This window comes from Meriones unguiculatus, chromosome 7, assembly GCF_030254825.1.
Source record: "Meriones unguiculatus strain TT.TT164.6M chromosome 7, Bangor_MerUng_6.1, whole genome shotgun sequence".
NCBI lineage: Eukaryota > Metazoa > Chordata > Mammalia > Rodentia > Muridae > Meriones > Meriones unguiculatus.
The window spans coordinates 114,201,229-114,224,417 of record NC_083355.1 but is presented as its reverse complement, the minus strand read 5'-3'; the positions used below and the strand labels follow the sequence as shown (position 1 = coordinate 114,224,417).

Here is a 23,189-nt window from a genome sequence, read left to right as displayed (position 1 = left end):
CGGAGCTGTCTAGGTGAAGGGAGGACACGGTGATCTCCAACTGGAACCCGGGCACCATCAGCTGGAAGGCGATGCTGAAGGGTACAGAGCAGAGAGGGGAGAGCAGATGTTGAGGATCGTTAGGCCAACAATCTGTGCCCTTTGCCTATAGGGAGCCTAGGCTAGTATGCTTCACCTAGGCCGCGCCTGTTCCTTCCTTCTCCCAGGACTAACTGATTTCTTGCCATTTGCCAGGAAAGAAGGCTGGCCATCCCTTACAATATGGTGGACCGCCAAAGGTCAGCAACTCATCTCTCCCATCTCTCATCATAGCCCTTGGTGTGCTGATACACTGTGCTGATGCTCACACAGACACAGCTGATTTCCCCACAACTTGAGCCTCACTCTGCCCATCTACCAGCCATGTTTCCTCAGCTAATGGAGATTGGTTTGGGTCAGTCAGGAGAAAAGGTCACTGAATGACCCTGCTAGGCCGGGAGCCAGTTTCCATAGGCTTGCACGTAAGAATGGGCCAACTGAGTTGGTTCTGTGCCTGACCTCAGATTTCTGTTTACATGGCTGTCATCGAGAAATACTCAGACGCCACCAGATCTCATCATCGGTCCCGGGATGGGCACCTCTCTGTGGAGCCATCGGGATTGGCTCACTCAGTGGCCAGCGTGAGGTCCTCGGGAGACCATAATATAGGAGTCTGCAGCACTATGCTGGGTCCTGGCCGCCTGCTCTACCGCTATCACTGGGCTAATTCTCTTCCAGAGTCCGCATAAGCCCCAGCCTTTTTGAGGAGACGCTCCATACCTATAAGCAGGTGCCCACAGGAGCTGCGACGCTGTAGCCCTCTGGCCGCCACCGGTTCCACTTGTGGCCATGGAATCCCAGGAGATTTCCATCACAGCAAAACGTGGCCATCACTTGGATCACTTCCCTAGAGGGGAGAAGGCACAGAAGGGCATAGAAATATTGAGACCGGCTGCCAGGTTTGACCATGGTCCCTACTTTTTAGGAGTGGCACATTTCAGGTGCTGCATGTGGGCTTTCTGTCTCAGGGAATGGGCATGGTAGATTTTTTACAGCCAAGGCTGACTCAAAATCCCAGGCAGACCACTGGATGTGCTGCCCTCAATTCTCGGTCACATGACCAAAGAGCCCTCAAGACCTCGCCTCGCACCCCGGGTCCACAAGGGACAGGCACATGCTATGGGCCTCCATCCACAGCTGAGCTGGTCAGGCTGTGCGCATCGGGAATGACCTCAGATCTCTGGATATCCGGCGTTCATGGAGTATCACTCTAACGCCACCAGGTCTCATCATCGGTCGTGGATGGTGGCCCCCTGTCTCCCTGTCCAGCTGCTCTGCCTCAGGTGTTATGGGGTGCTGGGGGGAGGGCGCTGATTCTAGAAAGTTAGATTGTTCTATGCTGAGACCCCTAGGGTCTTCCCATGAGAACCAGGCATAAATAATCACTAACTATCGCACTACTGTGTCCTAATGTGTACACTTGTTGGGGGCAGTGCACAAACCTTTCTTCCGGTTCCACGGGGGATCCAGATGTGACCTCTCAGTCAGCAGGGATCGGAGCTGTCTAGGTGAAGGGAGGACACGGTGATCTCCAACTGGAACCCGGGCACCATCAGCTGGAAGGCGATGCTGAAGGGTACAGAGCAGAGAGGGGAGAGCAGATGTTGAGGATCGTTAGGCCAACAATCTGTGCCCTTTGCCTATAGGGAGCCTAGGCTAGTATGCTTCACCTAGGCCGCGCCTGTTCCTTCCTTCTCCCAGGACTAACTGATTTCTTGCCATTTGCCAGGAAAGAAGGCTGGCCATCCCTTACAATATGGTGGACCGCCAAAGGTCAGCAACTCATCTCTCCCATCTCTCATCATAGCCCTTGGTGTGCTGATACACTGTGCTGATGCTCACACAGACACAGCTGATTTCCCCACAACTTGAGCCTCACTCTGCCCATCTACCAGCCATGTTTCCTCAGCTAATGGAGATTGGTTTGGGTCAGTCAGGAGAAAAGGTCACTGAATGACCCTGCTAGGCCGGGAGCCAGTTTCCATAGGCTTGCACGTAAGAATGGGCCAACTGAGTTGGTTCTGTGCCTGACCTCAGATTTCTGTTTACATGGCTGTCATCGAGAAATACTCAGACGCCACCAGATCTCATCATCGGTCCCGGGATGGGCACCTCTCTGTGGAGCCATCGGGATTGGCTCACTCAGTGGCCAGCGTGAGGTCCTCGGGAGACCATAATATAGGAGTCTGCAGCACTATGCTGGGTCCTGGCCGCCTGCTCTAGCGCTATCACTCGGCTAATTCTCTTCCAGAGTCCGCATAAGCCCCAGCCTTTTTGAGGAGACGCTCCATACCTATAAGCAGGTGCCCACAGGAGCTGCGACGCTGTAGCCCTCTGGCCGCCACCGGTTCCACTTGTGGCCATGGAATCCCAGGAGATTTCCATCACAGCAAAACGTGGCCATCACTTGGATCACTTCCCTAGAGGGGAGAAGGCACAGAAGGGCATAGAAATATTGAGACCGGCTGCCAGGTTTGACCATGGTCCCTACTTTTTAGGAGTGGCACATTTCAGGTGCTGCATGTGGGCTTTCTGTCTCAGGGAATGGGCATGGTAGATTTTTTACAGCCAAGGCTGACTCAAAATCCCAGGCAGACCACTGGATGTGCTGCCCTCAATTCTCGGTCACATGACCAAAGAGCCCTCAAGACCTCGCCTCGCACCCCGGGTCCACAAGGGACAGGCACATGCTATGGGCCTCCATCCACAGCTGAGCTGGTCAGGCTGTGCGCATCGGGAATGACCTCAGATCTCTGGATATCCGGCGTTCATGGAGTATCACTCTAACGCCACCAGGTCTCATCATCGGTCGTGGATGGTGGCCCCCTGTCTCCCTGTCCAGCTGCTCTGCCTCAGGTGTTATGGGGTGCTGGGGGGAGGGCGCTGATTCTAGAAAGTTAGATTGTTCTATGCTGAGACCCCTAGGGTCTTCCCATGAGAACCAGGCATAAATAATCACTAACTATCGCACTACTGTGTCCTAATGTGTACTCTTGTTGGGGGCAGTGCACATACCTTTCTTCCGGTTCCACGGGGGATCCAGATGTGACCTCTCAGTCAGCAGGGATCGGAGCTGTCTAGGTGAAGGGAGGACACGGTGATCTCCAACTGGAACCCGGGCACCATCAGCTGGAAGGCGATGCTGAAGGGTACAGAGCAGAGAGGGGAGAGCAGATGTTGAGGATCGTTAGGCCAACAATCTGTGCCCTTTGCCTATAGGGAGCCTAGGCTAGTATGCTTCACCTAGGCCGCGCCTGTTCCTTCCTTCTCCCAGGACTAACTGATTTCTTGCCATTTGCCAGGAAAGAAGGCTGGCCATCCCTTACAATATGGTGGACCGCCAAAGGTCAGCAACTCATCTCTCCCATCTCTCATCATAGCCCTTGGTGTGCTGATACACTGTGCTGATGCTCACACAGACACAGCTGATTTCCCCACAACTTGAGCCTCACTCTGCCCATCTACCAGCCATGTTTCCTCAGCTAATGGAGATTGGTTTGGGTCAGTCAGGAGAAAAGGTCACTGAATGACCCTGCTAGGCCGGGAGCCAGTTTCCATAGGCTTGCACGTAAGAATGGGCCAACTGAGTTGGTTCTGTGCCTGACCTCAGATTTCTGTTTACATGGCTGTCATCGAGAAATACTCAGACGCCACCAGATCTCATCATCGGTCCCGGGATGGGCACCTCTCTGTGGAGCCATCGGGATTGGCTCACTCAGTGGCCAGCGTGAGGTCCTCGGGAGACCATAATATAGGAGTCTGCAGCACTATGCTGGGTCCTGGCCGCCTGCTCTAGCGCTATCACTCGGCTAATTCTCTTCCAGAGTCCGCATAAGCCCCAGCCTTTTTGAGGAGACGCTCCATACCTATAAGCAGGTGCCCACAGGAGCTGCGACGCTGTAGCCCTCTGGCCGCCACCGGTTCCACTTGTGGCCATGGAATCCCAGGAGATTTCCATCACAGCAAAACGTGGCCATCACTTGGATCACTTCCCTAGAGGGGAGAAGGCACAGAAGGGCATAGAAATATTGAGACCGGCTGCCAGGTTTGACCATGGTCCCTACTTTTTAGGAGTGGCACATTTCAGGTGCTGCATGTGGGCTTTCTGTCTCAGGGAATGGGCATGGTAGATTTTTTACAGCCAAGGCTGACTCAAAATCCCAGGCAGACCACTGGATGTGCTGCCCTCAATTCTCGGTCACATGACCAAAGAGCCCTCAAGACCTCGCCTCGCACCCCGGGTCCACAAGGGACAGGCACATGCTATGGGCCTCCATCCACAGCTGAGCTGGTCAGGCTGTGCGCATCGGGAATGACCTCAGATCTCTGGATATCCGGCGTTCATGGAGTATCACTCTAACGCCACCAGGTCTCATCATCGGTCGTGGATGGTGGCCCCCTGTCTCCCTGTCCAGCTGCTCTGCCTCAGGTGTTATGGGGTGCTGGGGGGAGGGCGCTGATTCTAGAAAGTTAGATTGTTCTATGCTGAGACCCCTAGGGTCTTCCCATGAGAACCAGGCATAAATAATCACTAACTATCGCACTACTGTGTCCTAATGTGTACTCTTGTTGGGGGCAGTGCACATACCTTTCTTCCGGTTCCACGGGGGATCCAGATGTGACCTCTCAGTCAGCAGGGATCGGAGCTGTCTAGGTGAAGGGAGGACACGGTGATCTCCAACTGGAACCCGGGCACCATCAGCTGGAAGGCGATGCTGAAGGGTACAGAGCAGAGAGGGGAGAGCAGATGTTGAGGATCGTTAGGCCAACAATCTGTGCCCTTTGCCTATAGGGAGCCTAGGCTAGTATGCTTCACCTAGGCCGCGCCTGTTCCTTCCTTCTCCCAGGACTAACTGATTTCTTGCCATTTGCCAGGAAAGAAGGCTGGCCATCCCTTACAATATGGTGGACCGCCAAAGGTCAGCAACTCATCTCTCCCATCTCTCATCATAGCCCTTGGTGTGCTGATACACTGTGCTGATGCTCACACAGACACAGCTGATTTCCCCACAACTTGAGCCTCACTCTGCCCATCTACCAGCCATGTTTCCTCAGCTAATGGAGATTGGTTTGGGTCAGTCAGGAGAAAAGGTCACTGAATGACCCTGCTAGGCCGGGAGCCAGTTTCCATAGGCTTGCACGTAAGAATGGGCCAACTGAGTTGGTTCTGTGCCTGACCTCAGATTTCTGTTTACATGGCTGTCATCGAGAAATACTCAGACGCCACCAGATCTCATCATCGGTCCCGGGATGGGCACCTCTCTGTGGAGCCATCGGGATTGGCTCACTCAGTGGCCAGCGTGAGGTCCTCGGGAGACCATAATATAGGAGTCTGCAGCACTATGCTGGGTCCTGGCCGCCTGCTCTACCGCTATCACTGGGCTAATTCTCTTCCAGAGTCCGCATAAGCCCCAGCCTTTTTGAGGAGACGCTCCATACCTATAAGCAGGTGCCCACAGGAGCTGCGACGCTGTAGCCCTCTGGCCGCCACCGGTTCCACTTGTGGCCATGGAATCCCAGGAGATTTCCATCACAGCAAAACGTGGCCATCACTTGGATCACTTCCCTAGAGGGGAGAAGGCACAGAAGGGCATAGAAATATTGAGACCGGCTGCCAGGTTTGACCATGGTCCCTACTTTTTAGGAGTGGCACATTTCAGGTGCTGCATGTGGGCTTTCTGTCTCAGGGAATGGGCATGGTAGATTTTTTACAGCCAAGGCTGACTCAAAATCCCAGGCAGACCACTGGATGTGCTGCCCTCAATTCTCGGTCACATGACCAAAGAGCCCTCAAGACCTCACCTCGCACCCCGGGTCCACAAGGGACAGGCACATGCTATGGGCCTCCATCCACAGCTGAGCTGGTCAGGCTGTGCGCATCGGGAATGACCTCAGATCTCTGGATATCCGGCGTTCATGGAGTATCACTCTAACGCCACCAGGTCTCATCATCGGTCGTGGATGGTGGCCCCCTGTCTCCCTGTCCAGCTGCTCTGCCTCAGGTGTTATGGGGTGCTGGGGGGAGGGCGCTGATTCTAGAAAGTTAGATTGTTCTATGCTGAGACCCCTAGGGTCTTCCCATGAGAACCAGGCATAAATAATCACTAACTATCGCACTACTGTGTCCTAATGTGTACTCTTGTTGGGGGCAGTGCACATACCTTTCTTCCGGTTCCACGGGGGATCCAGATGTGACCTCTCAGTCAGCAGGGATCGGAGCTGTCTAGGTGAAGGGAGGACACGGTGATCTCCAACTGGAACCCGGGCACCATCAGCTGGAAGGCGATGCTGAAGGGTACAGAGCAGAGAGGGGAGAGCAGATGTTGAGGATCGTTAGGCCAACAATCTGTGCCCTTTGCCTATAGGGAGCCTAGGCTAGTATGCTTCACCTAGGCCGCGCCTGTTCCTTCCTTCTCCCAGGACTAACTGATTTCTTGCCATTTGCCAGGAAAGAAGGCTGGCCATCCCTTACAATATGGTGGACCGCCAAAGGTCAGCAACTCATCTCTCCCATCTCTCATCATAGCCCTTGGTGTGCTGATACACTGTGCTGATGCTCACACAGACACAGCTGATTTCCCCACAACTTGAGCCTCACTCTGCCCATCTACCAGCCATGTTTCCTCAGCTAATGGAGATTGGTTTGGGTCAGTCAGGAGAAAAGGTCACTGAATGACCCTGCTAGGCCGGGAGCCAGTTTCCATAGGCTTGCACGTAAGAATGGGCCAACTGAGTTGGTTCTGTGCCTGACCTCAGATTTCTGTTTACATGGCTGTCATCGAGAAATACTCAGACGCCACCAGATCTCATCATCGGTCCCGGGATGGGCACCTCTCTGTGGAGCCATCGGGATTGGCTCACTCAGGGGCCAGCGTGAGGTCCTCGGGAGACCATAATATAGGAGTCTGCAGCACTATGCTGGGTCCTGGCCGCCTGCTCTAGCGCTATCACTCGGCTAATTCTCTTCCAGAGTCCGCATAAGCCCCAGCCTTTTTGAGGAGACGCTCCATACCTATAAGCAGGTGCCCACAGGAGCTGCGACGCTGTAGCCCTCTGGCCGCCACCGGTTCCACTTGTGGCCATGGAATCCCAGGAGATTTCCATCACAGCAAAACGTGGCCATCACTTGGATCACTTCCCTAGAGGGGAGAAGGCACAGAAGGGCATAGAAATATTGAGACCGGCTGCCAGGTTTGACCATGGTCCCTACTTTTTAGGAGTGGCACATTTCAGGTGCTGCATGTGGGCTTTCTGTCTCAGGGAATGGGCATGGTAGATTTTTTACAGCCAAGGCTGACTCAAAATCCCAGGCAGACCACTGGATGTGCTGCCCTCAATTCTCGGTCACATGACCAAAGAGCCCTCAAGACCTCGCCTCGCACCCCGGGTCCACAAGGGACAGGCACATGCTATGGGCCTCCATCCACAGCTGAGCTGGTCAGGCTGTGCGCATCGGGAATGACCTCAGATCTCTGGATATCCGGCGTTCATGGAGTATCACTCTAACGCCACCAGGTCTCATCATCGGTCGTGGATGGTGGCCCCCTGTCTCCCTGTCCAGCTGCTCTGCCTCAGGTGTTATGGGGTGCTGGGGGGAGGGCGCTGATTCTAGAAAGTTAGATTGTTCTATGCTGAGACCCCTAGGGTCTTCCCATGAGAACCAGGCATAAATAATCACTAACTATCGCACTACTGTGTCCTAATGTGTACTCTTGTTGGGGGCAGTGCACATACCTTTCTTCCGGTTCCACGGGGGATCCAGATGTGACCTCTCAGTCAGCAGGGATCGGAGCTGTCTAGGTGAAGGGAGGACACGGTGATCTCCAACTGGAACCCGGGCACCATCAGCTGGAAGGCGATGCTGAAGGGTACAGAGCAGAGAGGGGAGAGCAGATGTTGAGGATCGTTAGGCCAACAATCTGTGCCCTTTGCCTATAGGGAGCCTAGGCTAGTATGCTTCACCTAGGCCGCGCCTGTTCCTTCCTTCTCCCAGGACTAACTGATTTCTTGCCATTTGCCAGGAAAGAAGGCTGGCCATCCCTTACAATATGGTGGACCGCCAAAGGTCAGCAACTCATCTCTCCCATCTCTCATCATAGCCCTTGGTGTGCTGATACACTGTGCTGATGCTCACACAGACACAGCTGATTTCCCCACAACTTGAGCCTCACTCTGCCCATCTACCAGCCATGTTTCCTCAGCTAATGGAGATTGGTTTGGGTCAGTCAGGAGAAAAGGTCACTGAATGACCCTGCTAGGCCGGGAGCCAGTTTCCATAGGCTTGCACGTAAGAATGGGCCAACTGAGTTGGTTCTGTGCCTGACCTCAGATTTCTGTTTACATGGCTGTCATCGAGAAATACTCAGACGCCACCAGATCTCATCATCGGTCCCGGGATGGGCACCTCTCTGTGGAGCCATCGGGATTGGCTCACTCAGTGGCCAGCGTGAGGTCCTCGGGAGACCATAATATAGGAGTCTGCAGCACTATGCTGGGTCCTGGCCGCCTGCTCTACCGCTATCACTGGGCTAATTCTCTTCCAGAGTCCGCATAAGCCCCAGCCTTTTTGAGGAGACGCTCCATACCTATAAGCAGGTGCCCACAGGAGCTGCGACGCTGTAGCCCTCTGGCCGCCACCGGTTCCACTTGTGGCCATGGAATCCCAGGAGATTTCCATCACAGCAAAACGTGGCCATCACTTGGATCACTTCCCTAGAGGGGAGAAGGCACAGAAGGGCATAGAAATATTGAGACCGGCTGCCAGGTTTGACCATGGTCCCTACTTTTTAGGAGTGGCACATTTCAGGTGCTGCATGTGGGCTTTCTGTCTCAGGGAATGGGCATGGTAGATTTTTTACAGCCAAGGCTGACTCAAAATCCCAGGCAGACCACTGGATGTGCTGCCCTCAATTCTCGGTCACATGACCAAAGAGCCCTCAAGACCTCGCCTCGCACCCCGGGTCCACAAGGGACAGGCACATGCTATGGGCCTCCATCCACAGCTGAGCTGGTCAGGCTGTGCGCATCGGGAATGACCTCAGATCTCTGGATATCCGGCGTTCATGGAGTATCACTCTAACGCCACCAGGTCTCATCATCGGTCGTGGATGGTGGCCCCCTGTCTCCCTGTCCAGCTGCTCTGCCTCAGGTGTTATGGGGTGCTGGGGGGAGGGCGCTGATTCTAGAAAGTTAGATTGTTCTATGCTGAGACCCCTAGGGTCTTCCCATGAGAACCAGGCATAAATAATCACTAACTATCGCACTACTGTGTCCTAATGTGTACTCTTGTTGGGGGCAGTGCACATACCTTTCTTCCGGTTCCACGGGGGATCCAGATGTGACCTCTCAGTCAGCAGGGATCGGAGCTGTCTAGGTGAAGGGAGGACACGGTGATCTCCAACTGGAACCCGGGCACCATCAGCTGGAAGGCGATGCTGAAGGGTACAGAGCAGAGAGGGGAGAGCAGATGTTGAGGATCGTTAGGCCAACAATCTGTGCCCTTTGCCTATAGGGAGCCTAGGCTAGTATGCTTCACCTAGGCCGCGCCTGTTCCTTCCTTCTCCCAGGACTAACTGATTTCTTGCCATTTGCCAGGAAAGAAGGCTGGCCATCCCTTACAATATGGTGGACCGCCAAAGGTCAGCAACTCATCTCTCCCATCTCTCATCATAGCCCTTGGTGTGCTGATACACTGTGCTGATGCTCACACAGACACAGCTGATTTCCCCACAACTTGAGCCTCACTCTGCCCATCTACCAGCCATGTTTCCTCAGCTAATGGAGATTGGTTTGGGTCAGTCAGGAGAAAAGGTCACTGAATGACCCTGCTAGGCCGGGAGCCAGTTTCCATAGGCTTGCACGTAAGAATGGGCCAACTGAGTTGGTTCTGTGCCTGACCTCAGATTTCTGTTTACATGGCTGTCATCGAGAAATACTCAGACGCCACCAGATCTCATCATCGGTCCCGGGATGGGCACCTCTCTGTGGAGCCATCGGGATTGGCTCACTCAGGGGCCAGCGTGAGGTCCTCGGGAGACCATAATATAGGAGTCTGCAGCACTATGCTGGGTCCTGGCCGCCTGCTCTAGCGCTATCACTCGGCTAATTCTCTTCCAGAGTCCGCATAAGCCCCAGCCTTTTTGAGGAGACGCTCCATACCTATAAGCAGGTGCCCACAGGAGCTGCGACGCTGTAGCCCTCTGGCCGCCACCGGTTCCACTTGTGGCCATGGAATCCCAGGAGATTTCCATCACAGCAAAACGTGGCCATCACTTGGATCACTTCCCTAGAGGGGAGAAGGCACAGAAGGGCATAGAAATATTGAGACCGGCTGCCAGGTTTGACCATGGTCCCTACTTTTTAGGAGTGGCACATTTCAGGTGCTGCATGTGGGCTTTCTGTCTCAGGGAATGGGCATGGTAGATTTTTTACAGCCAAGGCTGACTCAAAATCCCAGGCAGACCACTGGATGTGCTGCCCTCAATTCTCGGTCACATGACCAAAGAGCCCTCAAGACCTCGCCTCGCACCCCGGGTCCACAAGGGACAGGCACATGCTATGGGCCTCCATCCACAGCTGAGCTGGTCAGGCTGTGCGCATCGGGAATGACCTCAGATCTCTGGATATCCGGCGTTCATGGAGTATCACTCTAACGCCACCAGGTCTCATCATCGGTCGTGGATGGTGGCCCCCTGTCTCCCTGTCCAGCTGCTCTGCCTCAGGTGTTATGGGGTGCTGGGGGGAGGGCGCTGATTCTAGAAAGTTAGATTGTTCTATGCTGAGACCCCTAGGGTCTTCCCATGAGAACCAGGCATAAATAATCACTAACTATCGCACTACTGTGTCCTAATGTGTACTCTTGTTGGGGGCAGTGCACAAACCTTTCTTCCGGTTCCACGGGGGATCCAGATGTGACCTCTCAGTCAGCAGGGATCGGAGCTGTCTAGGTGAAGGGAGGACACGGTGATCTCCAACTGGAACCCGGGCACCATCAGCTGGAAGGCGATGCTGAAGGGTACAGAGCAGAGAGGGGAGAGCAGATGTTGAGGATCGTTAGGCCAACAATCTGTGCCCTTTGCCTATAGGGAGCCTAGGCTAGTATGCTTCACCTAGGCCGCGCCTGTTCCTTCCTTCTCCCAGGACTAACTGATTTCTTGCCATTTGCCAGGAAAGAAGGCTGGCCATCCCTTACAATATGGTGGACCGCCAAAGGTCAGCAACTCATCTCTCCCATCTCTCATCATAGCCCTTGGTGTGCTGATACACTGTGCTGATGCTCACACAGACACAGCTGATTTCCCCACAACTTGAGCCTCACTCTGCCCATCTACCAGCCATGTTTCCTCAGCTAATGGAGATTGGTTTGGGTCAGTCAGGAGAAAAGGTCACTGAATGACCCTGCTAGGCCGGGAGCCAGTTTCCATAGGCTTGCACGTAAGAATGGGCCAACTGAGTTGGTTCTGTGCCTGACCTCAGATTTCTGTTTACATGGCTGTCATCGAGAAATACTCAGACGCCACCAGATCTCATCATCGGTCCCGGGATGGGCACCTCTCTGTGGAGCCATCGGGATTGGCTCACTCAGTGGCCAGCGTGAGGTCCTCGGGAGACCATAATATAGGAGTCTGCAGCACTATGCTGGGTCCTGGCCGCCTGCTCTAGCGCTATCACTCGGCTAATTCTCTTCCAGAGTCCGCATAAGCCCCAGCCTTTTTGAGGAGACGCTCCATACCTATAAGCAGGTGCCCACAGGAGCTGCGACGCTGTAGCCCTCTGGCCGCCACCGGTTCCACTTGTGGCCATGGAATCCCAGGAGATTTCCATCACAGCAAAACGTGGCCATCACTTGGATCACTTCCCTAGAGGGGAGAAGGCACAGAAGGGCATAGAAATATTGAGACCGGCTGCCAGGTTTGACCATGGTCCCTACTTTTTAGGAGTGGCACATTTCAGGTGCTGCATGTGGGCTTTCTGTCTCAGGGAATGGGCATGGTAGATTTTTTACAGCCAAGGCTGACTCAAAATCCCAGGCAGACCACTGGATGTGCTGCCCTCAATTCTCGGTCACATGACCAAAGAGCCCTCAAGACCTCGCCTCGCACCCCGGGTCCACAAGGGACAGGCACATGCTATGGGCCTCCATCCACAGCTGAGCTGGTCAGGCTGTGCGCATCGGGAATGACCTCAGATCTCTGGATATCCGGCGTTCATGGAGTATCACTCTAACGCCACCAGGTCTCATCATCGGTCGTGGATGGTGGCCCCCTGTCTCCCTGTCCAGCTGCTCTGCCTCAGGTGTTATGGGGTGCTGGGGGGAGGGCGCTGATTCTAGAAAGTTAGATTGTTCTATGCTGAGACCCCTAGGGTCTTCCCATGAGAACCAGGCATAAATAATCACTAACTATCGCACTACTGTGTCCTAATGTGTACTCTTGTTGGGGGCAGTGCACATACCTTTCTTCCGGTTCCACGGGGGATCCAGATGTGACCTCTCAGTCAGCAGGGATCGGAGCTGTCTAGGTGAAGGGAGGACACGGTGATCTCCAACTGGAACCCGGGCACCATCAGCTGGAAGGCGATGCTGAAGGGTACAGAGCAGAGAGGGGAGAGCAGATGTTGAGGATCGTTAGGCCAACAATCTGTGCCCTTTGCCTATAGGGAGCCTAGGCTAGTATGCTTCACCTAGGCCGCGCCTGTTCCTTCCTTCTCCCAGGACTAACTGATTTCTTGCCATTTGCCAGGAAAGAAGGCTGGCCATCCCTTACAATATGGTGGACCGCCAAAGGTCAGCAACTCATCTCTCCCATCTCTCATCATAGCCCTTGGTGTGCTGATACACTGTGCTGATGCTCACACAGACACAGCTGATTTCCCCACAACTTGAGCCTCACTCTGCCCATCTACCAGCCATGTTTCCTCAGCTAATGGAGATTGGTTTGGGTCAGTCAGGAGAAAAGGTCACTGAATGACCCTGCTAGGCCGGGAGCCAGTTTCCATAGGCTTGCACGTAAGAATGGGCCAACTGAGTTGGTTCTGTGCCTGACCTCAGATTTCTGTTTACATGGCTGTCATCGAGAAATACTCAGACGCCACCAGATCTCATCATCGGTCCCGGGATGGGCACCTCTCTGTGGAGCCATCGGGATTGGCTCACTCAGTGGCCAGCGTGAGGTCCTCGGGAGACCATAATATAGGAGTCTGCAGCACTATGCTGGGTCCTGGCCGCCTGCTCTAGCGCTATCACTGGGCTAATTCTCTTCCAGAGTCCGCATAAGCCCCAGCCTTTTTGAGGAGACGCTCCATACCTATAAGCAGGTGCCCACAGGAGCTGCGACGCTGTAGCCCTCTGGCCGCCACCGGTTCCACTTGTGGCCATGGAATCCCAGGAGATTTCCATCACAGCAAAACGTGGCCATCACTTGGATCACTTCCCTAGAGGGGAGAAGGCACAGAAGGGCATAGAAATATTGAGACCGGCTGCCAGGTTTGACCATGGTCCCTACTTTTTAGGAGTGGCACATTTCAGGTGCTGCATGTGGGCTTTCTGTCTCAGGGAATGGGCATGGTAGATTTTTTACAGCCAAGGCTGACTCAAAATCCCAGGCAGACCACTGGATGTGCTGCCCTCAATTCTCGGTCACATGACCAAAGAGCCCTCAAGACCTCGCCTCGCACCCCGGGTCCACAAGGGACAGGCACATGCTATGGGCCTCCATCCACAGCTGAGCTGGTCAGGCTGTGCGCATCGGGAATGACCTCAGATCTCTGGATATCCGGCGTTCATGGAGTATCACTCTAACGCCACCAGGTCTCATCATCGGTCGTGGATGGTGGCCCCCTGTCTCCCTGTCCAGCTGCTCTGCCTCAGGTGTTATGGGGTGCTGGGGGGAGGGCGCTGATTCTAGAAAGTTAGATTGTTCTATGCTGAGACCCCTAGGGTCTTCCCATGAGAACCAGGCATAAATAATCACTAACTATCGCACTACTGTGTCCTAATGTGTACTCTTGTTGGGGGCAGTGCACATACCTTTCTTCCGGTTCCACGGGGGATCCAGATGTGACCTCTCAGTCAGCAGGGATCGGAGCTGTCTAGGTGAAGGGAGGACACGGTGATCTCCAACTGGAACCCGGGCACCATCAGCTGGAAGGCGATGCTGAAGGGTACAGAGCAGAGAGGGGAGAGCAGATGTTGAGGATCGTTAGGCCAACAATCTGTGCCCTTTGCCTATAGGGAGCCTAGGCTAGTATGCTTCACCTAGGCCGCGCCTGTTCCTTCCTTCTCCCAGGACTAACTGATTTCTTGCCATTTGCCAGGAAAGAAGGCTGGCCATCCCTTACAATATGGTGGACCGCCAAAGGTCAGCAACTCATCTCTCCCATCTCTCATCATAGCCCTTGGTGTGCTGATACACTGTGCTGATGCTCACACAGACACAGCTGATTTCCCCACAACTTGAGCCTCACTCTGCCCATCTACCAGCCATGTTTCCTCAGCTAATGGAGATTGGTTTGGGTCAGTCAGGAGAAAAGGTCACTGAATGACCCTGCTAGGCCGGGAGCCAGTTTCCATAGGCTTGCACGTAAGAATGGGCCAACTGAGTTGGTTCTGTGCCTGACCTCAGATTTCTGTTTACATGGCTGTCATCGAGAAATACTCAGACGCCACCAGATCTCATCATCGGTCCCGGGATGGGCACCTCTCTGTGGAGCCATCGGGATTGGCTCACTCAGTGGCCAGCGTGAGGTCCTCGGGAGACCATAATATAGGAGTCTGCAGCACTATGCTGGGTCCTGGCCGCCTGCTCTAGCGCTATCACTCGGCTAATTCTCTTCCAGAGTCCGCATAAGCCCCAGCCTTTTTGAGGAGACGCTCCATACCTATAAGCAGGTGCCCACAGGAGCTGCGACGCTGTAGCCCTCTGGCCGCCACCGGTTCCACTTGTGGCCATGGAATCCCAGGAGATTTCCATCACAGCAAAACGTGGCCATCACTTGGATCACTTCCCTAGAGGGGAGAAGGCACAGAAGGGCATAGAAATATTGAGACCGGCTGCCAGGTTTGACCATGGTCCCTACTTTTTAGGAGTGGCACATTTCAGGTGCTGCATGTGGGCTTTCTGTCTCAGGGAATGGGCATGGTAGATTTTTTACAGCCAAGGCTGACTCAAAATCCCAGGCAGACCACTGGATGTGCTGCCCTCAATTCTCGGTCACATGACCAAAGAGCCCTCAAGACCTCGCCTCGCACCCCGGGTCCACAAGGGACAGGCACATGCTATGGGCCTCCATCCACAGCTGAGCTGGTCAGGCTGTGCGCATCGGGAATGACCTCAGATCTCTGGATATCCGGCGTTCATGGAGTATCACTCTAACGCCACCAGGTCTCATCATCGGTCGTGGATGGTGGCCCCCTGTCTCCCTGTCCAGCTGCTCTGCCTCAGGTGTTATGGGGTGCTGGGGGGAGGGCGCTGATTCTAGAAAGTTAGATTGTTCTATGCTGAGACCCCTAGGGTCTTCCCATGAGAACCAGGCATAAATAATCACTAACTATCGCACTACTGTGTCCTAATGTGTACTCTTGTTGGGGGCAGTGCACAAACCTTTCTTCCGGTTCCACGGGGGATCCAGATGTGACCTCTCAGTCAGCAGGGATCGGAGCTGTCTAGGTGAAGGGAGGACACGGTGATCTCCAACTGGAACCCGGGCACCATCAGCTGGAAGGCGATGCTGAAGGGTACAGAGCAGAGAGGGGAGAGCAGATGTTGAGGATCGTTAGGCCAACAATCTGTGCCCTTTGCCTATAGGGAGCCTAGGCTAGTATGCTTCACCTAGGCCGCGCCTGTTCCTTCCTTCTCCCAGGACTAACTGATTTCTTGCCATTTGCCAGGAAAGAAGGCTGGCCATCCCTTACAATATGGTGGACCGCCAAAGGTCAGCAACTCATCTCTCCCATCTCTCATCATAGCCCTTGGTGTGCTGATACACTGTGCTGATGCTCACACAGACACAGCTGATTTCCCCACAACTTGAGCCTCACTCTGCCCATCTACCAGCCATGTTTCCTCAGCTAATGGAGATTGGTTTGGGTCAGTCAGGAGAAAAGGTCACTGAATGACCCTGCTAGGCCGGGAGCCAGTTTCCATAGGCTTGCACGTAAGAATGGGCCAACTGAGTTGGTTCTGTGCCTGACCTCAGATTTCTGTTTACATGGCTGTCATCGAGAAATACTCAGACGCCACCAGATCTCATCATCGGTCCCGGGATGGGCACCTCTCTGTGGAGCCATCGGGATTGGCTCACTCAGTGGCCAGCGTGAGGTCCTCGGGAGACCATAATATAGGAGTCTGCAGCACTATGCTGGGTCCTGGCCGCCTGCTCTAGCGCTATCACTCGGCTAATTCTCTTCCAGAGTCCGCATAAGCCCCAGCCTTTTTGAGGAGACGCTCCATACCTATAAGCAGGTGCCCACAGGAGCTGCGACGCTGTAGCCCTCTGGCCGCCACCGGTTCCACTTGTGGCCATGGAATCCCAGGAGATTTCCATCACAGCAAAACGTGGCCATCACTTGGATCACTTCCCTAGAGGGGAGAAGGCACAGAAGGGCATAGAAATATTGAGACCGGCTGCCAGGTTTGACCATGGTCCCTACTTTTTAGGAGTGGCACATTTCAGGTGCTGCATGTGGGCTTTCTGTCTCAGGGAATGGGCATGGTAGATTTTTTACAGCCAAGGCTGACTCAAAATCCCAGGCAGACCACTGGATGTGCTGCCCTCAATTCTCGGTCACATGACCAAAGAGCCCTCAAGACCTCGCCTCGCACCCCGGGTCCACAAGGGACAGGCACATGCTATGGGCCTCCATCCACAGCTGAGCTGGTCAGGCTGTGCGCATCGGGAATGACCTCAGATCTCTGGATATCCGGCGTTCATGGAGTATCACTCTAACGCCACCAGGTCTCATCATCGGTCGTGGATGGTGGCCCCCTGTCTCCCTGTCCAGCTGCTCTGCCTCAGGTGTTATGGGGTGCTGGGGGGAGGGCGCTGATTCTAGAAAGTTAGATTGTTCTATGCTGAGACCCCTAGGGTCTTCCCATGAGAACCAGGCATAAATAATCACTAACTATCGCACTACTGTGTCCTAATGTGTACTCTTGTTGGGGGCAGTGCACAAACCTTTCTTCCGGTTCCACGGGGGATCCAGATGTGACCTCTCAGTCAGCAGGGATCGGAGCTGTCTAGGTGAAGGGAGGACACGGTGATCTCCAACTGGAACCCGGGCACCATCAGCTGGAAGGCGATGCTGAAGGGTACAGAGCAGAGAGGGGAGAGCAGATGTTGAGGATCGTTAGGCCAACAATCTGTGCCCTTTGCCTATAGGGAGCCTAGGCTAGTATGCTTCACCTAGGCCGCGCCTGTTCCTTCCTTCTCCCAGGACTAACTGATTTCTTGCCATTTGCCAGGAAAGAAGGCTGGCCATCCCTTACAATATGGTGGACCGCCAAAGGTCAGCAACTCATCTCTCCCATCTCTCATCATAGCCCTTGGTGTGCTGATACACTGTGCTGATGCTCACACAGACACAGCTGATTTCCCCACAACTTGAGCCTCACTCTGCCCATCTACCAGCCATGTTTCCTCAGCTAATGGAGATTGGTTTGGGTCAGTCAGGAGAAAAGGTCACTGAATGACCCTGCTAGGCCGGGAGCCAGTTTCCATAGGCTTGCACGTAAGAATGGGCCAACTGAGTTGGTTCTGTGCCTGACCTCAGATTTCTGTTTACATGGCTGTCATCGAGAAATACTCAGACGCCACCAGATCTCATCATCGGTCCCGGGATGGGCACCTCTCTGTGGAGCCATCGGGATTGGCTCACTCAGTGGCCAGCGTGAGGTCCTCGGGAGACCATAATATAGGAGTCTGCAGCACTATGCTGGGTCCTGGCCGCCTGCTCTAGCGCTATCACTGGGCTAATTCTCTTCCAGAGTCCGCATAAGCCCCAGCCTTTTTGAGGAGACGCTCCATACCTATAAGCAGGTGCCCACAGGAGCTGCGACGCTGTAGCCCTCTGGCCGCCACCGGTTCCACTTGTGGCCATGGAATCCCAGGAGATTTCCATCACAGCAAAACGTGGCCATCACTTGGATCACTTCCCTAGAGGGGAGAAGGCACAGAAGGGCATAGAAATATTGAGACCGGCTGCCAGGTTTGACCATGGTCCCTACTTTTTAGGAGTGGCACATTTCAGGTGCTGCATGTGGGCTTTCTGTCTCAGGGAATGGGCATGGTAGATTTTTTACAGCCAAGGCTGACTCAAAATCCCAGGCAGACCACTGGATGTGCTGCCCTCAATTCTCGGTCACATGACCAAAGAGCCCTCAAGACCTCGCCTCGCACCCCGGGTCCACAAGGGACAGGCACATGCTATGGGCCTCCATCCACAGCTGAGCTGGTCAGGCTGTGCGCATCGGGAATGACCTCAGATCTCTGGATATCCGGCGTTCATGGAGTATCACTCTAACGCCACCAGGTCTCATCATCGGTCGTGGATGGTGGCCCCCTGTCTCCCTGTCCAGCTGCTCTGCCTCAGGTGTTATGGGGTGCTGGGGGGAGGGCGCTGATTCTAGAAAGTTAGATTGTTCTATGCTGAGACCCCTAGGGTCTTCCCATGAGAACCAGGCATAAATAATCACTAACTATCGCACTACTGTGTCCTAATGTGTACTCTTGTTGGGGGCAGTGCACATACCTTTCTTCCGGTTCCACGGGGGATCCAGATGTGACCTCTCAGTCAGCAGGGATCGGAGCTGTCTAGGTGAAGGGAGGACACGGTGATCTCCAACTGGAACCCGGGCACCATCAGCTGGAAGGCGATGCTGAAGGGTACAGAGCAGAGAGGGGAGAGCAGATGTTGAGGATCGTTAGGCCAACAATCTGTGCCCTTTGCCTATAGGGAGCCTAGGCTAGTATGCTTCACCTAGGCCGCGCCTGTTCCTTCCTTCTCCCAGGACTAACTGATTTCTTGCCATTTGCCAGGAAAGAAGGCTGGCCATCCCTTACAATATGGTGGACCGCCAAAGGTCAGCAACTCATCTCTCCCATCTCTCATCATAGCCCTTGGTGTGCTGATACACTGTGCTGATGCTCACACAGACACAGCTGATTTCCCCACAACTTGAGCCTCACTCTGCCCATCTACCAGCCATGTTTCCTCAGCTAATGGAGATTGGTTTGGGTCAGTCAGGAGAAAAGGTCACTGAATGACCCTGCTAGGCCGGGAGCCAGTTTCCATAGGCTTGCACGTAAGAATGGGCCAACTGAGTTGGTTCTGTGCCTGACCTCAGATTTCTGTTTACATGGCTGTCATCGAGAAATACTCAGACGCCACCAGATCTCATCATCGGTCCCGGGATGGGCACCTCTCTGTGGAGCCATCGGGATTGGCTCACTCAGTGGCCAGCGTGAGGTCCTCGGGAGACCATAATATAGGAGTCTGCAGCACTATGCTGGGTCCTGGCCGCCTGCTCTAGCGCTATCACTCGGCTAATTCTCTTCCAGAGTCCGCATAAGCCCCAGCCTTTTTGAGGAGACGCTCCATACCTATAAGCAGGTGCCCACAGGAGCTGCGACGCTGTAGCCCTCTGGCCGCCACCGGTTCCACTTGTGGCCATGGAATCCCAGGAGATTTCCATCACAGCAAAACGTGGCCATCACTTGGATCACTTCCCTAGAGGGGAGAAGGCACAGAAGGGCATAGAAATATTGAGACCGGCTGCCAGGTTTGACCATGGTCCCTACTTTTTAGGAGTGGCACATTTCAGGTGCTGCATGTGGGCTTTCTGTCTCAGGGAATGGGCATGGTAGATTTTTTACAGCCAAGGCTGACTCAAAATCCCAGGCAGACCACTGGATGTGCTGCCCTCAATTCTCGGTCACATGACCAAAGAGCCCTCAAGACCTCGCCTCGCACCCCGGGTCCACAAGGGACAGGCACATGCTATGGGCCTCCATCCACAGCTGAGCTGGTCAGGCTGTGCGCATCGGGAATGACCTCAGATCTCTGGATATCCGGCGTTCATGGAGTATCACTCTAACGCCACCAGGTCTCATCATCGGTCGTGGATGGTGGCCCCCTGTCTCCCTGTCCAGCTGCTCTGCCTCAGGTGTTATGGGGTGCTGGGGGGAGGGCGCTGATTCTAGAAAGTTAGATTGTTCTATGCTGAGACCCCTAGGGTCTTCCCATGAGAACCAGGCATAAATAATCACTAACTATCGCACTACTGTGTCCTAATGTGTACACTTGTTGGGGGCAGTGCACAAACCTTTCTTCCGGTTCCACGGGGGATCCAGATGTGACCTCTCAGTCAGCAGGGATCGGAGCTGTCTAGGTGAAGGGAGGACACGGTGATCTCCAACTGGAACCCGGGCACCATCAGCTGGAAGGCGATGCTGAAGGGTACAGAGCAGAGAGGGGAGAGCAGATGTTGAGGATCGTTAGGCCAACAATCTGTGCCCTTTGCCTATAGGGAGCCTAGGCTAGTATGCTTCACCTAGGCCGCGCCTGTTCCTTCCTTCTCCCAGGACTAACTGATTTCTTGCCATTTGCCAGGAAAGAAGGCTGGATACCACCTACAGTATGGCAGTCCACACAAGGTCAGCAACTCATCTCTCCCATCTCTCATCATAGCCCTTGGCGTATAACACTGTGCTGTTGCCCACACAGGCACAGCTGATTGCCCTCTAACTTGAGCCTCACAATGCCCATCTGCCAGCCATATTTCCTCTTCTAATGGAGATTGGTTTTGGGTCAGTCAAGAGAAAAGGTCACAGAATGACTCTGCTCATCCACGAGCCCGTTTCCATAGGCTTGCACCTAAGAATGGGCCAACTGAGTTGGTTCTGTGCCTGACCTCAGATTTCTGTTTATATGGCTGTCATCGAGAAAAACTCAGATGCCACCAGATCTCATCATCGGTCCCGGGATGGGCACCTCTCTGTGGAGCCATCGGGATTGGCTCACTCAGTGGCCAGCGTGAGGTACTCGGGAGACTACACTGTAGGAGCCTGCTGCCCTGTGCCTGCTCTACCGCTATTACTAGGCTAATTCTCTTCCAGAGTCTGTATAAGCCCCAGCCTTTTTGAGGAGATGCTCCATACCTATAAGCAGGTGCCCACAGGAGCTGTGAAGCTGTAGCCCTCTGGCAACCACGGGTTCCACTTGTGGTCATGGCATCCCAGGAGATTTCCATCACAGCAAAACGGGGCCATCACTTGGATCACTTCCCTGGAGGGGAGAAGGCACAGAAGGGAATAGAAATATTGAGAGTGGATGTCAGGTTTGACCATGGTCCCTACTTTTTAGGAGTGGCACATTTCAGGTGCTGCATGTGGGCTTTCTGTCTCAGGAATGGGCATGGTAGATTTTTTACAGCCAAGGCTGACTCAAATTCTCAGGCAGACCACTGGATGTGCTGCCCTCAATTCTCGGTCACATGACCAAAGAGCCCTCAAGACCTCGCCTCGCACCCCGGGTCCACAAGGGACAGGCACATGCTATGGGCCTCCATCCACAGCTGATCTGGTCAGGCTGTGCACATCGGGAATGACCTCAGATCTCTGGATATCTGGCGTTCATTGAGTATCACTCTAACGCCACCAGTTCTCATCATCGGTCGTGGATGGTGGCCCCCTGTCTCCCTGTCCAGCTGCTCTGCCTCAGGTGTTATGGGGTGCTTAGGGGAGGGGCTCTGATCCTAGAGCATGAGACTGTTCTTTGCAGTCAGAAATATAGGTCTGCCATTAGAACCAGCCATAAATAATGACTAACATTAATGTTCTCAAAGCCTAATGCGAAAATATGTCAGGTATAATGCATTAACATAGACACACAGTCGTTTCCTTCACATACCTATCTTTTGGAAGATCCAGATGTGGACTTTTAGTCTGTGGGGCTCTTGTTGGTCACAGTGACAGAAATATATGGTGAGATTAGTGCCGGGCACAAGTCCAACACCAATCAGCTTGGCCTTCCTGAAGGGTACAGAGTAGTTGGAATAGAAAATGTTAAGATTCTGTAGTCCAGTAACCGGTGCCCTCTGCATACAGGCTCATAGGCTTCACCTTGGCTGCAACTGTTACTTCCTTCCCCTCCCAGGTTAGTGATTTCCTGGCATTTACCAGAAAACGTGGCTGGCCCTTGACTACTCTACTATGTCCTGCATGGGGTCAGTCTCATCTCCCCTGCCCTCAGCAGGCCACTTGGTGTGTCTCTGATATGTCCTTTTCTGTAAAAATAACTAAGAAAGGAATTAAATGGAAGCAATAGGAATCTTTTTATCAGAGACAAGTCAAGCTGTAATCTTTAAGAACTGCCTGGAGGTAGAGAAGGGAGATTGGAAAATTTGTGGCATCTAAGCTGTAATGATGAAGGTTAGATATATGACAGATAAGCTGGCACATGACGAGGAGGGAGGCTTTGGACGAGGAAGCTCAGAATGCAGGTGCAAAGCCCAAAGTGTAAAGCAAAAGTATAGTATTGTGCCTCAATAAAGAACAAACTCCTCGTCTCTTTAGGAACACCTTTCCAGATGTAGTCCCATATGCAAAGGGGTTAAAACAGTCCTACTGTAACCTCAGGACTCCACCAGGACAATGATTCTATAACTATTGTCCAGTAGTTTTTGATTTCTGCTCTTACAGAAAGTTGTAGAACCTTTAGTAGGTGGAGAAGCCCTTTGAGGAAAGGCATAACTCATGACAGCCCAGTTCCTGATGCAGTGTCTGCTTCCTGACTGGAGTCGGCATGTGATAGGTGCCCCATTGACCGTGCCCTAATACCCTCTTAGATAAGAGGTAAAATGAGCCCCATTTTCAGTTAAGTCATTTCTATTAGGCATTTTGTTACAACACCAAAAAAAAAATTAATTAATACACTCTTTGATACAAATTCTTTCATACCTGGTCAAAGGTGAGAGTGACAGAACATTAGAGTGTGGCCTTCAGTTAGGTTTCAAAGCATTCAGTCATGCAAAGAACAACCTTCAAGGCTATCAGAACCATGAAAAATTCAGGCACTGTTTATGCTTGTTCAAAGATCAAGAGCTACAGAACCCAGA

The 23,189-nt window shown here is 53.5% G+C and overlaps 28 non-coding genes across 28 annotated transcripts; all 28 read right to left on the bottom strand.

Annotated features, from left to right (window-relative positions):
* Positions 1-531: 531 nt before the first annotated feature.
* On the bottom strand, positions 532-606 carry LOC132655569 (small nucleolar RNA SNORD113/SNORD114 family). The gene has a single exon (XR_009593363.1). It is a non-coding gene; the product is annotated as a small nucleolar RNA SNORD113/SNORD114 family (small nucleolar RNA).
* Positions 607-1,243: 637 nt separating this feature from the next.
* LOC132655606 (small nucleolar RNA SNORD113/SNORD114 family) lies at positions 1,244-1,318 on the bottom strand. Its single transcript, XR_009593399.1, has one exon. It is a non-coding gene; the product is annotated as a small nucleolar RNA SNORD113/SNORD114 family (small nucleolar RNA).
* Positions 1,319-2,104: 786 nt separating this feature from the next.
* Positions 2,105-2,179, bottom strand: LOC132655568 (small nucleolar RNA SNORD113/SNORD114 family). Its single transcript, XR_009593362.1, has one exon. It is a non-coding gene; the product is annotated as a small nucleolar RNA SNORD113/SNORD114 family (small nucleolar RNA).
* A 637-nt stretch (positions 2,180-2,816) lies between these two features.
* Positions 2,817-2,891, bottom strand: LOC132655605 (small nucleolar RNA SNORD113/SNORD114 family). Its single transcript, XR_009593398.1, has one exon. It is a non-coding gene; the product is annotated as a small nucleolar RNA SNORD113/SNORD114 family (small nucleolar RNA).
* Positions 2,892-3,677: 786 nt separating this feature from the next.
* On the bottom strand, positions 3,678-3,752 carry LOC132655567 (small nucleolar RNA SNORD113/SNORD114 family). The gene has a single exon (XR_009593361.1). It is a non-coding gene; the product is annotated as a small nucleolar RNA SNORD113/SNORD114 family (small nucleolar RNA).
* A 637-nt stretch (positions 3,753-4,389) lies between these two features.
* LOC132655604 (small nucleolar RNA SNORD113/SNORD114 family) lies at positions 4,390-4,464 on the bottom strand. Its single transcript, XR_009593397.1, has one exon. It is a non-coding gene; the product is annotated as a small nucleolar RNA SNORD113/SNORD114 family (small nucleolar RNA).
* A 786-nt stretch (positions 4,465-5,250) lies between these two features.
* Positions 5,251-5,325, bottom strand: LOC132655566 (small nucleolar RNA SNORD113/SNORD114 family). The gene has a single exon (XR_009593360.1). It is a non-coding gene; the product is annotated as a small nucleolar RNA SNORD113/SNORD114 family (small nucleolar RNA).
* Positions 5,326-5,962: 637 nt separating this feature from the next.
* Positions 5,963-6,037, bottom strand: LOC132655603 (small nucleolar RNA SNORD113/SNORD114 family). Its single transcript, XR_009593396.1, has one exon. It is a non-coding gene; the product is annotated as a small nucleolar RNA SNORD113/SNORD114 family (small nucleolar RNA).
* Positions 6,038-6,823: 786 nt separating this feature from the next.
* LOC132655565 (small nucleolar RNA SNORD113/SNORD114 family) lies at positions 6,824-6,898 on the bottom strand. Its single transcript, XR_009593359.1, has one exon. It is a non-coding gene; the product is annotated as a small nucleolar RNA SNORD113/SNORD114 family (small nucleolar RNA).
* A 637-nt stretch (positions 6,899-7,535) lies between these two features.
* On the bottom strand, positions 7,536-7,610 carry LOC132655602 (small nucleolar RNA SNORD113/SNORD114 family). The gene has a single exon (XR_009593395.1). It is a non-coding gene; the product is annotated as a small nucleolar RNA SNORD113/SNORD114 family (small nucleolar RNA).
* Positions 7,611-8,396: 786 nt separating this feature from the next.
* LOC132655564 (small nucleolar RNA SNORD113/SNORD114 family) lies at positions 8,397-8,471 on the bottom strand. The gene has a single exon (XR_009593358.1). It is a non-coding gene; the product is annotated as a small nucleolar RNA SNORD113/SNORD114 family (small nucleolar RNA).
* Positions 8,472-9,108: 637 nt separating this feature from the next.
* LOC132655601 (small nucleolar RNA SNORD113/SNORD114 family) lies at positions 9,109-9,183 on the bottom strand. The gene has a single exon (XR_009593394.1). It is a non-coding gene; the product is annotated as a small nucleolar RNA SNORD113/SNORD114 family (small nucleolar RNA).
* Positions 9,184-9,969: 786 nt separating this feature from the next.
* Positions 9,970-10,044, bottom strand: LOC132655563 (small nucleolar RNA SNORD113/SNORD114 family). The gene has a single exon (XR_009593357.1). It is a non-coding gene; the product is annotated as a small nucleolar RNA SNORD113/SNORD114 family (small nucleolar RNA).
* Positions 10,045-10,681: 637 nt separating this feature from the next.
* On the bottom strand, positions 10,682-10,756 carry LOC132655600 (small nucleolar RNA SNORD113/SNORD114 family). Its single transcript, XR_009593393.1, has one exon. It is a non-coding gene; the product is annotated as a small nucleolar RNA SNORD113/SNORD114 family (small nucleolar RNA).
* A 786-nt stretch (positions 10,757-11,542) lies between these two features.
* On the bottom strand, positions 11,543-11,617 carry LOC132655561 (small nucleolar RNA SNORD113/SNORD114 family). Its single transcript, XR_009593355.1, has one exon. It is a non-coding gene; the product is annotated as a small nucleolar RNA SNORD113/SNORD114 family (small nucleolar RNA).
* Positions 11,618-12,254: 637 nt separating this feature from the next.
* LOC132655599 (small nucleolar RNA SNORD113/SNORD114 family) lies at positions 12,255-12,329 on the bottom strand. Its single transcript, XR_009593392.1, has one exon. It is a non-coding gene; the product is annotated as a small nucleolar RNA SNORD113/SNORD114 family (small nucleolar RNA).
* A 786-nt stretch (positions 12,330-13,115) lies between these two features.
* Positions 13,116-13,190, bottom strand: LOC132655560 (small nucleolar RNA SNORD113/SNORD114 family). The gene has a single exon (XR_009593354.1). It is a non-coding gene; the product is annotated as a small nucleolar RNA SNORD113/SNORD114 family (small nucleolar RNA).
* A 637-nt stretch (positions 13,191-13,827) lies between these two features.
* Positions 13,828-13,902, bottom strand: LOC132655598 (small nucleolar RNA SNORD113/SNORD114 family). Its single transcript, XR_009593391.1, has one exon. It is a non-coding gene; the product is annotated as a small nucleolar RNA SNORD113/SNORD114 family (small nucleolar RNA).
* A 786-nt stretch (positions 13,903-14,688) lies between these two features.
* Positions 14,689-14,763, bottom strand: LOC132655559 (small nucleolar RNA SNORD113/SNORD114 family). Its single transcript, XR_009593353.1, has one exon. It is a non-coding gene; the product is annotated as a small nucleolar RNA SNORD113/SNORD114 family (small nucleolar RNA).
* Positions 14,764-15,400: 637 nt separating this feature from the next.
* Positions 15,401-15,475, bottom strand: LOC132655597 (small nucleolar RNA SNORD113/SNORD114 family). Its single transcript, XR_009593390.1, has one exon. It is a non-coding gene; the product is annotated as a small nucleolar RNA SNORD113/SNORD114 family (small nucleolar RNA).
* Positions 15,476-16,261: 786 nt separating this feature from the next.
* On the bottom strand, positions 16,262-16,336 carry LOC132655558 (small nucleolar RNA SNORD113/SNORD114 family). The gene has a single exon (XR_009593352.1). It is a non-coding gene; the product is annotated as a small nucleolar RNA SNORD113/SNORD114 family (small nucleolar RNA).
* A 637-nt stretch (positions 16,337-16,973) lies between these two features.
* LOC132655595 (small nucleolar RNA SNORD113/SNORD114 family) lies at positions 16,974-17,048 on the bottom strand. Its single transcript, XR_009593388.1, has one exon. It is a non-coding gene; the product is annotated as a small nucleolar RNA SNORD113/SNORD114 family (small nucleolar RNA).
* A 786-nt stretch (positions 17,049-17,834) lies between these two features.
* On the bottom strand, positions 17,835-17,909 carry LOC132655557 (small nucleolar RNA SNORD113/SNORD114 family). Its single transcript, XR_009593351.1, has one exon. It is a non-coding gene; the product is annotated as a small nucleolar RNA SNORD113/SNORD114 family (small nucleolar RNA).
* A 637-nt stretch (positions 17,910-18,546) lies between these two features.
* LOC132655594 (small nucleolar RNA SNORD113/SNORD114 family) lies at positions 18,547-18,621 on the bottom strand. Its single transcript, XR_009593387.1, has one exon. It is a non-coding gene; the product is annotated as a small nucleolar RNA SNORD113/SNORD114 family (small nucleolar RNA).
* Positions 18,622-19,407: 786 nt separating this feature from the next.
* LOC132655556 (small nucleolar RNA SNORD113/SNORD114 family) lies at positions 19,408-19,482 on the bottom strand. Its single transcript, XR_009593350.1, has one exon. It is a non-coding gene; the product is annotated as a small nucleolar RNA SNORD113/SNORD114 family (small nucleolar RNA).
* Positions 19,483-20,119: 637 nt separating this feature from the next.
* On the bottom strand, positions 20,120-20,194 carry LOC132655593 (small nucleolar RNA SNORD113/SNORD114 family). The gene has a single exon (XR_009593386.1). It is a non-coding gene; the product is annotated as a small nucleolar RNA SNORD113/SNORD114 family (small nucleolar RNA).
* A 784-nt stretch (positions 20,195-20,978) lies between these two features.
* On the bottom strand, positions 20,979-21,053 carry LOC132655549 (small nucleolar RNA SNORD113/SNORD114 family). Its single transcript, XR_009593343.1, has one exon. It is a non-coding gene; the product is annotated as a small nucleolar RNA SNORD113/SNORD114 family (small nucleolar RNA).
* A 622-nt stretch (positions 21,054-21,675) lies between these two features.
* On the bottom strand, positions 21,676-21,750 carry LOC132655588 (small nucleolar RNA SNORD113/SNORD114 family). Its single transcript, XR_009593381.1, has one exon. It is a non-coding gene; the product is annotated as a small nucleolar RNA SNORD113/SNORD114 family (small nucleolar RNA).
* Positions 21,751-23,189: the final 1,439 nt, after the last annotated feature.